This window comes from Triticum dicoccoides, chromosome 4A (genome assembly GCF_002162155.2).
Source record: "Triticum dicoccoides isolate Atlit2015 ecotype Zavitan chromosome 4A, WEW_v2.0, whole genome shotgun sequence".
NCBI classification, from domain to species: Eukaryota; Viridiplantae; Streptophyta; class Magnoliopsida; order Poales; family Poaceae; genus Triticum; species Triticum dicoccoides.
Genome location: NC_041386.1, coordinates 13217748 through 13230672, shown reverse-complemented (window position 1 = coordinate 13230672; position 12925 = coordinate 13217748). Strand labels below are relative to the sequence as shown.

Sequence of the window (12925 nt, the reverse complement as noted above, 5' to 3'; positions counted from 1 at the left end):
AGACGGCGGAGAACGGACCCGTGGAAATCCACCTCCTGTTCCGGGAGTGAGTAGACGGGTGATGTCGGGCGGCGGCAGTACTGGTTCGAGGAGATGCCGGTGCAACGTTTGCATGGTCAGGTGCACTTGGCTTCAGGCCCTGGGAGGCGCTAACAAATCCACGGCCGCGCTGCTGTGTTGACCAGCACGGCCTGCTCGTGCAGTGTGCCGACCGGCTACTAAAGCCAGGCAGCGGAGAGACGCAGGCCAAGGGTGAAGCCGGCGGGGTGCTTTAGATGGAATGTGCTTGGATGGGGCGGAGAGGTGAAGGAGGACGTGGTACAGATCAGGAGCGGTTGTGGTGCCTACATATGTGTACCCCGTTGTTTTCTCCAAGCCCATAAAATATGTAGCAATTCATATTGGGTCTTCTTTATTCAGGGTAAGATAGCGGAATATATCTCCGGTTACTTTTATATTGTTCACATGCATTTACTTTATTCAACTGACGATCGGGTCTTCTTTTACTTTTGTTCCTCAATCTTAGACTCGTAGTCTCGGTTGAGGCCATGCATGGAGAAGGTGAGCTTGCATTTTCTGAACATGCGTTATAAACTGAATCATCAAAAAGTATGGTGATAGCCAGCATTACGGTGCTCTAAAATTATGCAATGATGATCCCAAAAGAACGATAGCTATGCAACACAGTGGTGGACATTGACATTTTGGGTTTTTGTTGTGAGTTCTGTTGAATATTTCTCTAATTAATCTTCCATCAAAAAATCTAATTAAGCTTTCCTTATCAGTATTGTCAGAGGATGACTTGACTATTGGAAATTTGATTGAAGATCTCAATGATGGCAATTTTATGTACAGTTGTTCAAATTATGGCTATTCCATGTATTGTTATTCAGCTCCTGCTTTCTGACCAGTAGCAAATTTTCACTTACTAAGAGCATCTACAACCAGTCCATTCAAATCCTATCCAAACGTCTGGGCGGACAATCCGGACACCGTCTGGATAGGAGAGAGAAGGAAAAAAGGTAACCTAACCAGACCCCTAATAGGAAAATGAATGAAAAAAAAGGAATATGCAAAATAAGGGCTCAAAGCACATACACCACTGGTTGGACGCGTCCATGGACATTTGAGAAGCCAAATTTTCCCATTGTGGTTGTAGTGCCCTGAGCAAATGTATTATTTGGGATTTTGGTCCTTCTATAAGTGTGTTTTACTTCCTACAATTGCTAATGCATTCCTTTGGTCCACCCAATTTTAGTGGTTTCTTTAACCCGTTGCATCGCACAGACTTTTTTGCTAGTAGATAAAAAAAATTCCCCCCAAAAAAAAGAGTAGCTTGTATTTGTGGTAAGTAGCAGTAATACGTTTATAGGTTTATTATATACATATACATACTTATTCTCTCTCCTTTTTCCCGACCGCTTTGGCATCGATTGATGCGATTTCCAAGCTCTCTATGTATAGCAGAGCGTTTGCAAGTCCGAGTTTTTTAAATAAACATTAACTTTATTGATTAAAGATAATTGTTACATCGTCAATCAGTAAACGTACAATATCCCTCATAGACTCCTCAAACCAGTCCTTCGCGACTGAAAATTTCGCTAGTCTGGCAAGTTCCTAAGCCACCTTATTTGCATCCCTATTACAATGTTCAAACCTAACAAAAGGAAATTCACAAGCTATAAAATAACAGCCATCAAACACTGTTGCCGCCGGTCCCGCCGAATGTCCTTCATTCTTCATTATTTCAATCACCTCTATATTGTTAGAGTTAACAACAAGACGATTGCACCCCGCCTTTTGTGTTAGGAATAGGCCAAACCTTAGAACCAACGCTTCTGTTGTTAATACATTGGCACACCAATCAATCCTCCAGTTCCACCAACGATGAATCTTCCATTATCATCTCTGAGACTAGCTCCAGCTGTGCCCCTAAGTAAATCATGGTCAAAAGAGGCGTCAACATTAAGTTTAACAAAACCCATAGGCGGTCTGCTCCAACCCCCTGTTTTACTAGTTGCCTTTGGGTGGTGTGCATCAATATAGTTAGCCGTTATAGCCAGGGCACCCATAGAAGTTTGGAGTGCGTCTTGAACCTTTCCTTCATGAACCAGTTTGCGTCTATCCCACCATAAATACCAAGATGTAACCGCGATCAGTTCACTTGCTTTCTGAGAACCCATTATTGTTAAGTCTTGTTCGGGCATTAATAGTAAGAATTCCAAAACCGCCTCTCCCGCACGATCAACAACACAAGCTTTATTGATCACCTCATGCAATCCTAGCTTGCCCCATACCTCTCTTGCCTTTCGACACAAGAGTAAAACGTGTTTCGTATCTTCTGCCCCATTGGAGCATGAAGGACAAGTGGGTGATACTTTTATGTGCCTATTAGCAAGTGTGGCACGGCACAGGAGGGTTCCATGTAAGGTACGCCAGATGAAAATCTTTACCTTTGTTGGACAGGATAATTTCCAAATCTTACGCCAAACAGGATTAACATTGGTTCTTCCCATACCATTAGTATGTTGTAGTTTTGTCCCATATTGTTTGTTCCATTCCGCCAAATAAGCTGATAGTACTGTAAAAAGACCATTTTTTGTATAACTCCAAGCAATGAAGTCTAACATATTATGCATCGGTAGGGGGATTGTGAGCACCCATTGAGCGTCAATTGGCCATAACGTTTCTTTCACCAAATCTTCATCCCAAGTACTCGTGATTTGATTAATAAGATCAGAGATCTTTGTTAGAAGTGAAGGAAATATGCCCTAGAGGCAATAATAAAGTTATTATTTATTTCCTTATATCATGATAAATGTTTATTATTCATGCTAGAATTGTATTAACCGGAAACATAATACATATGTGAATACATAGACAAACAGAGTGTCACTAGTATGCCTCTACTTGACTAGCTCGTTAATCAAACATGGTTATGTTTCCTAACCATGGACAAAGAGTTGTTATATGATTAACGGGATCACATCATTAGTTGAATGATCTGATTGACATGACCCATTTCATTAGCTTAGCACCCGATCGTTTAGTATGTTGCTATTGCTTTCTTCATGACTTATACATGTTCCTATGACTATGAGATTATGCAACTCCCGTTTGCCGGAGGAACACTTTGTGTGCTACCAAACGTCACAACGTAACTGGATGATTATAAAGGAGCTCTACAGGTGTCTCCAAAGGTACATGTTGGGTTGGCGTATTTCGAGATTAGAATTTGTCACTCCGAATGTCGGAGAGGTATCTCTGGGCCCTCTCGGTAATGCACATCACTTAAGCCTTGCAAGCATTGCAACTAATGAGTTAGTTGCGGGATGATGTATTACGGAACGAGTAAAGAGACTTGCCGGTAACGAGATTGAACTAGGTATTGGATACCGACGATCGAATCTCGGGCAAGTAACATACCGATGACAAAGGGAACAACGTATGTTGTTATGCGGTCTGACCGATAAAGATCTTCGTAGAATATGTAGGAGCCAATATGGGCATCTAGGTCCCGCTATTGGTTATTGATCGGAGACATGTCTCGGTCATGTCTACATTGTTCTCGAACCCGTAGGGTCCACACGCTTAAGGTTTCGATGACAGTTATATTATGAGTTTATACGTTTTGATGTACCGAAGGTTGTTCGGAGTCCCGGATGTGATCACGGACATGACGAGGAGTCTCGAAATGGTCGAGACATAAAGATTGATATATTGGAAGCCTATGTTTGGATATCGGAAGTGTTCCGGGTGAAATCGGGATTTTACCGGAGTACCGGGAGGTTACCAGAACCCCCCGGGAGCTATATGGGCCTTAGTGGGCCTTAGTGGAAAAGAGAAGAGGCAGCCTGAGATGGGCCGCGCGCCCCTCCCCTCCCTTGGTCCGAATAGGACAAGGAGAGGGGGCCGGCCCCCCTTTCTCTTTTCTTCCCTCCGTGAGTCCTATTCCAACTAGGATTGGGGGGGGGGGGAATCCTACTCCCGGAGGGAGTAGGACTCCTCCTGGCGCGCCTCTCCTAGGCCGGCCGCACCCTCCCCTTGAGCCTTTATATACAGAGGCAGGGACACCCCAGAGGAACACAAGTTGATCCACGTGATCATATTCTTAGCCGTGTGCGGCGGCCCCTGCCACCATAGTCCTTGATAATATTGTAGCGGTGCTTAGGCGAAGCCCTGCGACAGTAGTACATCAAGATCGTCACCACGCCGTCGTGCTGACGGAACTCTTCCCCGACACTTTGCTGGATCGGAGTCCGGGGATCGTCATCGAGCTGAACGTGTGCTAGAACTCGGAGGTGCCGTAGTTTCGGTGCTTGATCGGTCGGGCTGTGGAGACGTATGACTACATCAACCAAACGCTTCCGTTGTCGATCTACAAGAGTACGTAGATCACACTCTCCCCTCTCGTTGCTATGCATCACCATGATGTTGCGTGTGCGTAGGAAATTTTTTGAAATTACTGCGTTCCCCAACAAGAAGGTGCCCCCTTCTTGGCGTAATGACCCTCCTATTCGCACAGTTTGGGATCCATATATCTCTCCAAATATTAATATTTTGTTCATTTCCAACCTGCCAAATATAACCATTTTTTTTAGCAATTTTACTCCCGCCATAATACTTTGCCAAGTAAAAGAGGACCCCTTCTTTAGTTTTGCGTTCATTAAGTCCCCATCCGAAAAATAATTAGCTCTTAAGATACATGCACATAAGGACTCAGGATTATCAATCAGACACCATACATGTTTGGCTAATAAAGCTAGATTGAAGCAATGTATATCTCTAAAACACATGCCTCAAGCTATCCAATGCATTCTCTTCTTATTGTCCTCGTCACCCCATCAAAATTGCGACATCGCGTCTATGATTCCTTTACAATTTGTTTTTAGGAATTTTAAAGACGGACATGGCATAAGCTGAGATAGTTTGTACAACAGATTTGAGCAATATTTCTTTTCCTCCAGCGGATAATAATTTTTCTTTCCATCCACTTATTTTCATGATGATTCTATCAATCAGGATTTGGAAACAATCACTTTTATCCATATCAACATTTGCAGGCAGACCCAAATATTTATCACTGAGTGCTTCAGTCATAATATTTAGAATTGTGCAAATTTGCGCCTTGTCTTCCACCTTTGTATTGGGAGTAAAGGAATATACTGGAGTTCTCAACACTTACCATTTGCCCCGAGGAGGCACAATATGATTCCAATACTGATATCAATGCCTCTGCATTCATAGCATTTACCTTCATAAGAATCAGGGAATCGTCAGCAAAGAGAAGATTTGAAACCGAGGGTGCATCTCTGCTGACCTTTATACCAGAAATATTTCCATTTTCCTCTGCATTTGCTAAAAGGGCAGTCAGACCATCCGTACATAATAAGAATAAGTATGGAGAGAGAGGGTCTCCTTGTCTCAATCCTTCAGTGGATTTAAAACTCTCAGTTTCTTCCGTATTAAAACGAACACGGTATCCATAGAGGATACACACTGCATAATCAGGTTTACCCAGTTCTCTTGGAATCCCAATTTGAGCATAATCCTTCAAGAAAGACCACTCTACTCGGTCATACGCTTTGTGCATGTCCAACTTAATACGCTTTGCAAGTTCGAGTTGGAGTCACGGTCTGTTCTCCTGCGCTCGCTATAAAACGGAGGTGATACGCGCGCGCTGGGGCCCGCCGTCGCTCCCTTCCCCTTCACAGGAAAGCTCCTTTATGCGGCCCGGTCGACAACGACTACCCTTCCTGCCATGCCTCGCCGCGCTCGTGCGGCATTTTTTTTCGAAATTGAGGCAAAAGAATTGTCTCATCGATTAATTAAAAAGAAGAAAATTGCCTAGTTAATTTAAAGAAAACTGGGCGAAAATCGATACAAACAACCCAAAAGAGGGCTACTCAGAGAGCACGAAGCACCACGAACACATACACTGTTCACCCAATGCTCCTAACACACAACACTCACACCCAATGCTCCTAACACACAACACGAACACATACGCTCGTGCGGCATGTCTTCCGACGGCCGCTACATCCGTGCCGACGCTGATGGGGACGGGCAACCCTTCACCGACGTGGATTGGGCATCTCGACGGCGCGTAGCAGATGTAAACGTGGAAGCCGCCCGCTCTGACGTCCAGACGAGGCTCGAGCTCCGCGACCGGCGGCGGCCTCCACCACGGTATGAACTTTATCACACCGTCCCTCTCTCGCTTATAAAGTTACCCTCCCTAAAGCAACATGACCAAATTCTAGCACCTCGTCTTCACTTCCAGTTACTACGTCTACACAAAGTAATGTACAATCCTCAGTTCTCCTATCTCAAATTCTCAATCATGATCCACACTAGATTCGTACTGCCTGTTGTGTCGACATTCAGAAAAAACTAGTTTCTGTGTCTGCTGCCACACTAGTATTTTTCTCTCCCTCTCTCTCGGTGCTGCATTGTTGATCGATTCAACTTCGTGTATACATCTCCCATGATAAATAAGTTGTCCTTTAACTCATCGAGCTTGTGTTCCACTTCAGATGGGAGCATGCGGCATCTGCAAAAACATCTATTCCTGACCCTCAACTGTCACGTTTCCAGGAGAAAACCCGGGCTTCCCGCACACCGTGGCTTCCCCGACACCGACGGTATGTGCCTCTTGTTCCCTTATTTCTACTATGTCTGTCCTATAATATAAAAACATTTTTAACTCTAGTGTAGTGCCAAAAACGTTCTTATATTATGGGACGGAGAGAGTAGTTTATATGTGCCTGCGCCATGATAATATTTGATTATTCATCTCCAAAGATTATTCATCTTCAAATCTTATATCCATGATAATATTTGATTATTCATCTCCAAAGATTATCTGTTGTCTACTAACCATGTGACATGTTTACACTTCAGGTGCGAGTACCCTTATCATGATCTGCCTGCGCCGTTGGAAACGCCGCTGCTGGAGCCAAAAGGACCCCAATACATCCTCTTCCTCCATGCAGGCGGAGGCCTTAACTCATGACATCCCGCCATTTTGGCTTGTTACTTTTCTAGTTGGCATTTACAGTTTTTCATCAGAGCAGATCTTGGGGGTTCTTTCCACACATATCCTTCTCTGGGTGGGCCATTCCAGAGCTTGCAGGAAGCTAAGAATGCCATTGCAAGCCATCTTGTTGACCTGCGCTCTCCAATAATGTGAATTTCCTCAACTTTTTCATGGACTCTCATCACAACAGAAAGTACAATCTACTAATAACATATATAATGCTCTGACCTGAACTAGGTGCACGGATGGGCTTTCGAAGGCGGAGATTTGTATACGAGAGGCCCTTTACCGGCCTGATGGTACAAGGAAGAAGTCTTCCGAAAGCAATTCGGAAGTAGGAATATCAGCCTATTAGTTCAAGCTTTACTGGACAAGTACAACGAAGATCACTGTCTTTTGGGGGTTTGCTCTCTCTCCCTCCTCGGCGTCTTCAATCCTTATCTTGTTACCAGGGTTGTCTTAATTGTTTTATATTCATGTACCAATTGTTGATACAATCCATGCATGCTTTTTAGGATCTTGCTTATGAACTTGATGATTTCGTGATCTTCCGAGAATTTTATATGGGGATGATTGGCTGCCTCAGTATGTACTATCATCTCAATTTTACTACAAAGACTAAAGGAGCTGATGATTTTCATGGTGACGCCAACAATCTATTCTTTGCTGAAGTCGCACGAATAAAGGGCGAAAAAGTAGAATATGTGCTCAATTGTTTACATATGGTGAAACAAAATGACAATGGTATTTCTTCTACCTTAGATTAAGTTCTGTTCATATAGTTTGTGGTCACGTTTGTCTGGTAGACGTCATTCGATTGCCCCTAGTGTCATGTTTCCCTTCATCTCATCCACCGTAATTTTAATATCTAAGCTAATTCATGCCCAGACATATGTAGTGACTGTGTACACTTTTTTTTTGCCCAAGGCCGATGCTATGGCTGTATGAGTTACTGGAATGCTGATTTGAAGCACCCTGTCGATGCTGATAAATATGAAGGTCGCCATTCTCGTCCATTCACACTAGGTTGCGGTTTCGATCCATGGTTACCTGCATACATCGAGAATGAGGAGGAAAGGTTGGCGGATGAGGAGGATAGGATAAGACGTCTATACAAGGTAATGTCTATATCTTGTGCGGTTGGTACTTGTTAATAATATTACTGAAGTGTTATTATTCTCCTTCAGTGCCTTGATGAACCTCCTATTTTGTCAAAATCGGATGGATCAGATGGTGCAAGGATGTCTGTTGGTTTGGCCAAGAGAGAGGGTGTTGGTTTGGCCAAAAGAGATGGTGGTCAGGGAAGCGGGAAATACATTGTACCTGCTAGGCGTTAGTTGGTTTGAGTATCCCCTCAGGCATCAGGGTTTTTTTTTGTTCAAAAAACACAAAGCTGTAATGCCTAAACCCTATATATGTAATACCAAATTGATACTATGTGAAAAAAATGTTTATTTTCTTAGAAGACCATGGCGGCCAAAGCCCCCACCCCCCTTCCATTGATCACAACAAAACCAGAGTAACGGAGGTTCAAACGAACATGTCTGTAATATATTTCTCTTTTTGTTTTGCGGGTGTGTAATATATTTCTCACAATCTAATATCTATAATACCAAATAAATATCATATGAAAGTATATTTCATGATAAATATGATGATATAACTTTGATATTCTAGATATTCAAGTTCACAAAAAATCTAATATGCGCTATATTTTGGGATGTAAAAAGTACTAACATTGTTTCCTACTATTGTAGTGTAGTACTCCCTTCGGCTCTAAAAAGGCTTATAATTTTTTTTCTAAAGTTAAACGGTGCATAGTTTGACCCTGCTTGTAAGGAAAACCATCAATAACTACAATACAACATAGATATAATATGAAAATGTGTTTTAGTATACATCTAATGATCAATTTGGTATTGTAGTTTCTGATAGTTATTCCCATAAATTTGGTCAAACTTTTCATCGTTCGACTTCAGGCAATTTTTTTTTTGGAAATACTTCTATTCAGCTGGCCGCATAAAGTCTGCCATGCCGTCCTCGCGCCACGTGCCCCTGATTGATGAAGATGCAACACGAACTATATTGCAGATTGATGAAAGGAAGGTGCGCCACAACCTTGACTCTATATTCGTTTGCAACGTGAGACTTGTTGCAAAACACGCGAGCGCATAGGCTTCGTTGAGAAAACGCTTCGAATGGAGCGCAACATGGATTATGTTGCAAAACCCCAAGCATAACACGAGCCATGTTGCAAATAGTAGTAGCTGACAATCGAACTGCCGTCGAGAAAAAATAAAAATAAAAACTGTTTGGGAATTGCAAGAAGGCTTGTGTTGCAAAGCATGAGCATAACACGAGACTTGTTGTAAAGACTCATCGACTCACAAAGAAGAAGAAAAACTGTTTGACGGATTGCAACAAGGCTCGTTTTGTAAGGCATTGAGAGTAACATGAGGCTTGTTGCAAATGCTCACTGGCCCACGAGGAAGGAACAGATAGCTGTCCATGGCTCCATCAAACGGATGTCAGGGCGGTCATATCATTCGGCCAACATGTAGCATCCGCTGAATTTATAGCACTTTTCAAAAAGGAAAATGCTCAGAGTCAACCGGCTGAAAAATGACGCCGCGTCCGCTGCCTTTTCCGATTCCCGAAACAATGCCTCAATCACATCATATTCCCCACGACTTTCCTCTTCCTCTCGCATCTCTCCACCTAGATCGGATGAGGCACTGGCAGCCGGCCGCCGCCATAGCTCACACCGCCGCAACCCGGGCGCACACATTGGTGCTGGAGGCTTCTTCCCTCCCACACCTAGATTAGATTGCCGGCCAGTGTCGATGGTCGTGCCTGAGATCCCCGCGGCCCCCTCCTCCCGTGTTGCCCGCCTCTACGAGGCACACCTCCATTGGAGCCTTCTCCGCCGTCACACAACAGTTCTTGCAACATTATCTTTATTGCAAAAAAGAAACTGCATAAATTTTCTGCAACCTGACCTTTTGTTGCAAAGAAAATATGTTGATATTTCTGCAACATGATTTATGTCGTAAAAAAATTTCTACAACAGAACTTCTATTGCAAATGTTTCCACAATAAAATCTCTATTGTGAAGGATTCTACAACAAGATTTTTGTTGCAGAAACAGAGGACGACGCTCGGTCAGTAGATTGAGTCCGATCTAACGGCTCGCGAGGCAGAAAGATCCGCCGGCTGACAGGTAGCACGCCCGAGGTAGTACTTCCTCCGTTCGAAATTACTTGTCTCGGATATGGATGATCTAGAACTAAAATATGTCTAGATACATCTATTTCTGCGATAAGTAATTCCGAACGGAGGGAGTACCTTGCAGTAGTAATCCGTTTAGGATATACGTACCGCTTTGGCTTTGATGATGTGTGCAGCAGAGCCCCAGAGCGTTTCCAGGTCCGAGTTGGAGTCATGGTCTGTTCTTTTGCACGTTATAAACGGAGGCGATACGCGCACGTTGGGACACCGCACCGCCGCTCCCCCTCCCTTCCCAGTAAAGCTCCTGTACGCCGCCCGGTCGACGACCACCCTCCCTGCCACGCCACGCCGCGCTCCTGCGGCATGTCCTCCCGACGGCCACCATATCCGTGCCGACGCTGGCGGCGGTGGACAACTCGTCGCCGGCGTGGACGGAACATCTCGACGCATTGCAGATGTAAACATGGAAGCCGCCCGCTCCGACGTTCAGACGAGGCTCCAGCTCCACGACCGGCGGCAGCCTCCACCGAGGTTTGAACTTCACCGCACCGTCCCTCTCTCGCTTTTATAAGTCACTGTCCCTGAAGCAACGTGACCAAAAATTCTAGCACCTCGCCTTCACTTCCAGTTATTACCACATCTACACAAAGTAATGTGCAATCCTCAGCTATCACATCTTAATCATGATCCACCACTAGATTTCTACTACTCGTGCCTGACACTCTGCTATATATGCTGGATGCCATATGCAGTACATTGTTGGTTAGTTGATAACTTGATAAGTAAGTTGTTCTTCAACTCATCGAGCTTGTGTTCCACTTCAGACGGGAGCATGCGGCATCTGGAAAAACGTCTGTTCCTGACCCTCAAATGTCACGTTTCCAGGAGAAAACCCGGGTTTCCCACACCCTGGTCGCCTCGACATCGACGGTATGTGCCTCTTGTTCCCTTATTTCTAGTTTATATCCATGATAATATTGGATTATTCATCTCCAAAGAGCAAAGATTATCTGTTGTCTACTAACCTTGTGACATGTGTTCCACTTCAGGTATGATGCCGAAGGACACCAACACATCCTCTTCCTCCACGCGGGCAGAGGCGGTAACTCATGACGTGCCGCCAATGCCAAGCCACTCGTCTCCACCTGTTTTGGCTTGGCTTTTTCCTGGTTGGCCTATACAGTTTCTCATCAGAACAGATCGTGGAGGTTCTTTCCACACGTATCCGCGCCTGAGCGGGCCATTCCAGAGCTTGCAGGAAGCCGAGAATGCTTTCGATAGCCATCTCGATGACCTGCGCTCTCCAGTAATGTGATTTTTCTCAACTTTGTCATGGATTTCCAAGATAGCAGAAATTACAATCTACTGACATATAGAATGCTCTGACCTGAACTAGGTGCACAGATGGGCTTCCGCAAGCGGAAAAAGAGGTACGGTTACTGGCCTGATGGCACAAGAAGGATGTCTTCCAGAAGCCATCCAAAATGTGGGAATATCAACCTATTGGTTCAAGCTTTACTGGACAAGTACAGTGAAGATCACTGTCTTTCGGGGGTTTGCTCTCTGCACCTCCTCCCGCCTTCAACCCTTGTCCTGTTACCAGGGTTGTCTTAATTGTCTTGTATTCATGTACTAATTGCTGATACAGTCCATGCCTGCTTTTTAGGATCTTGCATATGAACTTGATGATCTTGTGACCTTCCAAGAATTTTATATGGGGGAGACTGGCTGCCTTAAAATGTACTGTCATCTCTGTTGAACGTAACATTGTTCCATCCTCACGTGACAAGTTCGGCACGTTCTGGAGATAAGCATTGCGCGGAGGCCAACTAGATAGATTAGTCTCATATGGTTGTAACTCCCTTATCTCTTTCTCTCCAAGAATGTAATCTGAACAAACTTGTACGCTTCACCAGAGGTCGCGACCTGGTTATTTAACACGCAGCCGTCGCCCAGGTTGGGTACGATGTTCCTTCATATGGTATACAGAGCCTAACTCTTCCCATCTAGCCTTCCTCCTTCCACCGCAGCTTCCGGTCATGGCCTCATCCGCCGCCTCCTCCTCTCCCCTCTCCGGCCAGATCCCCGAGCGCCTTACCCGCACCAACTACGTCCTTTGGCGCACTCAGATCACGCCGCAGCTGAGAGGGGCTGGAGTTTTAGGGTACGTTGATGGAAGCATGGCGGAGCCGGCCGAGCTCATCGTCAGCAAGGACAAGGATGGAAAGGAGGAAACCATCCCCAACCCGCTCCATGCCGTCTGGTTCCGAGAGGATCAGCAGGTACTCGGTTATCTTCTGAGTAACCTATCCAAAGAGGTGCTAGTGCAGGTCACCTCCATCACGCATGCACGCGAACTCTGGACGGCGCTGGCGAGCATGTTCTCGTCGACGTCGCTGTCCCGCGTCAACAACATCCGCGCCGCCCTCTCCAATGCGCAGAAAGGAACGCAATCGGTGGCCACCTTCTTCGCGTATATGCGGGGACTCGCCGACGAGCTCGCTGCGGCTGGCAAGCCGTTGAGGGATGATGATGACTTAATCTCTTATATCCTCAACGGGCTTGACATGGAGTACCAGCCATTGGTGTCCGCCCTTGACGCGCGCACCACTCCGGTCACCCTCGACGAGTTGTTCGGGCAGATGAGCAACTTCGACC

The 12925-nt window shown here is 45.1% G+C and overlaps 1 pseudogene; it reads left to right on the top strand.

The window, feature by feature from the left end:
* The first annotated feature begins 12782 nt into the window (after positions 1 to 12782).
* Positions 12783 to 12925, top strand: LOC119290349 (annotated as a pseudogene).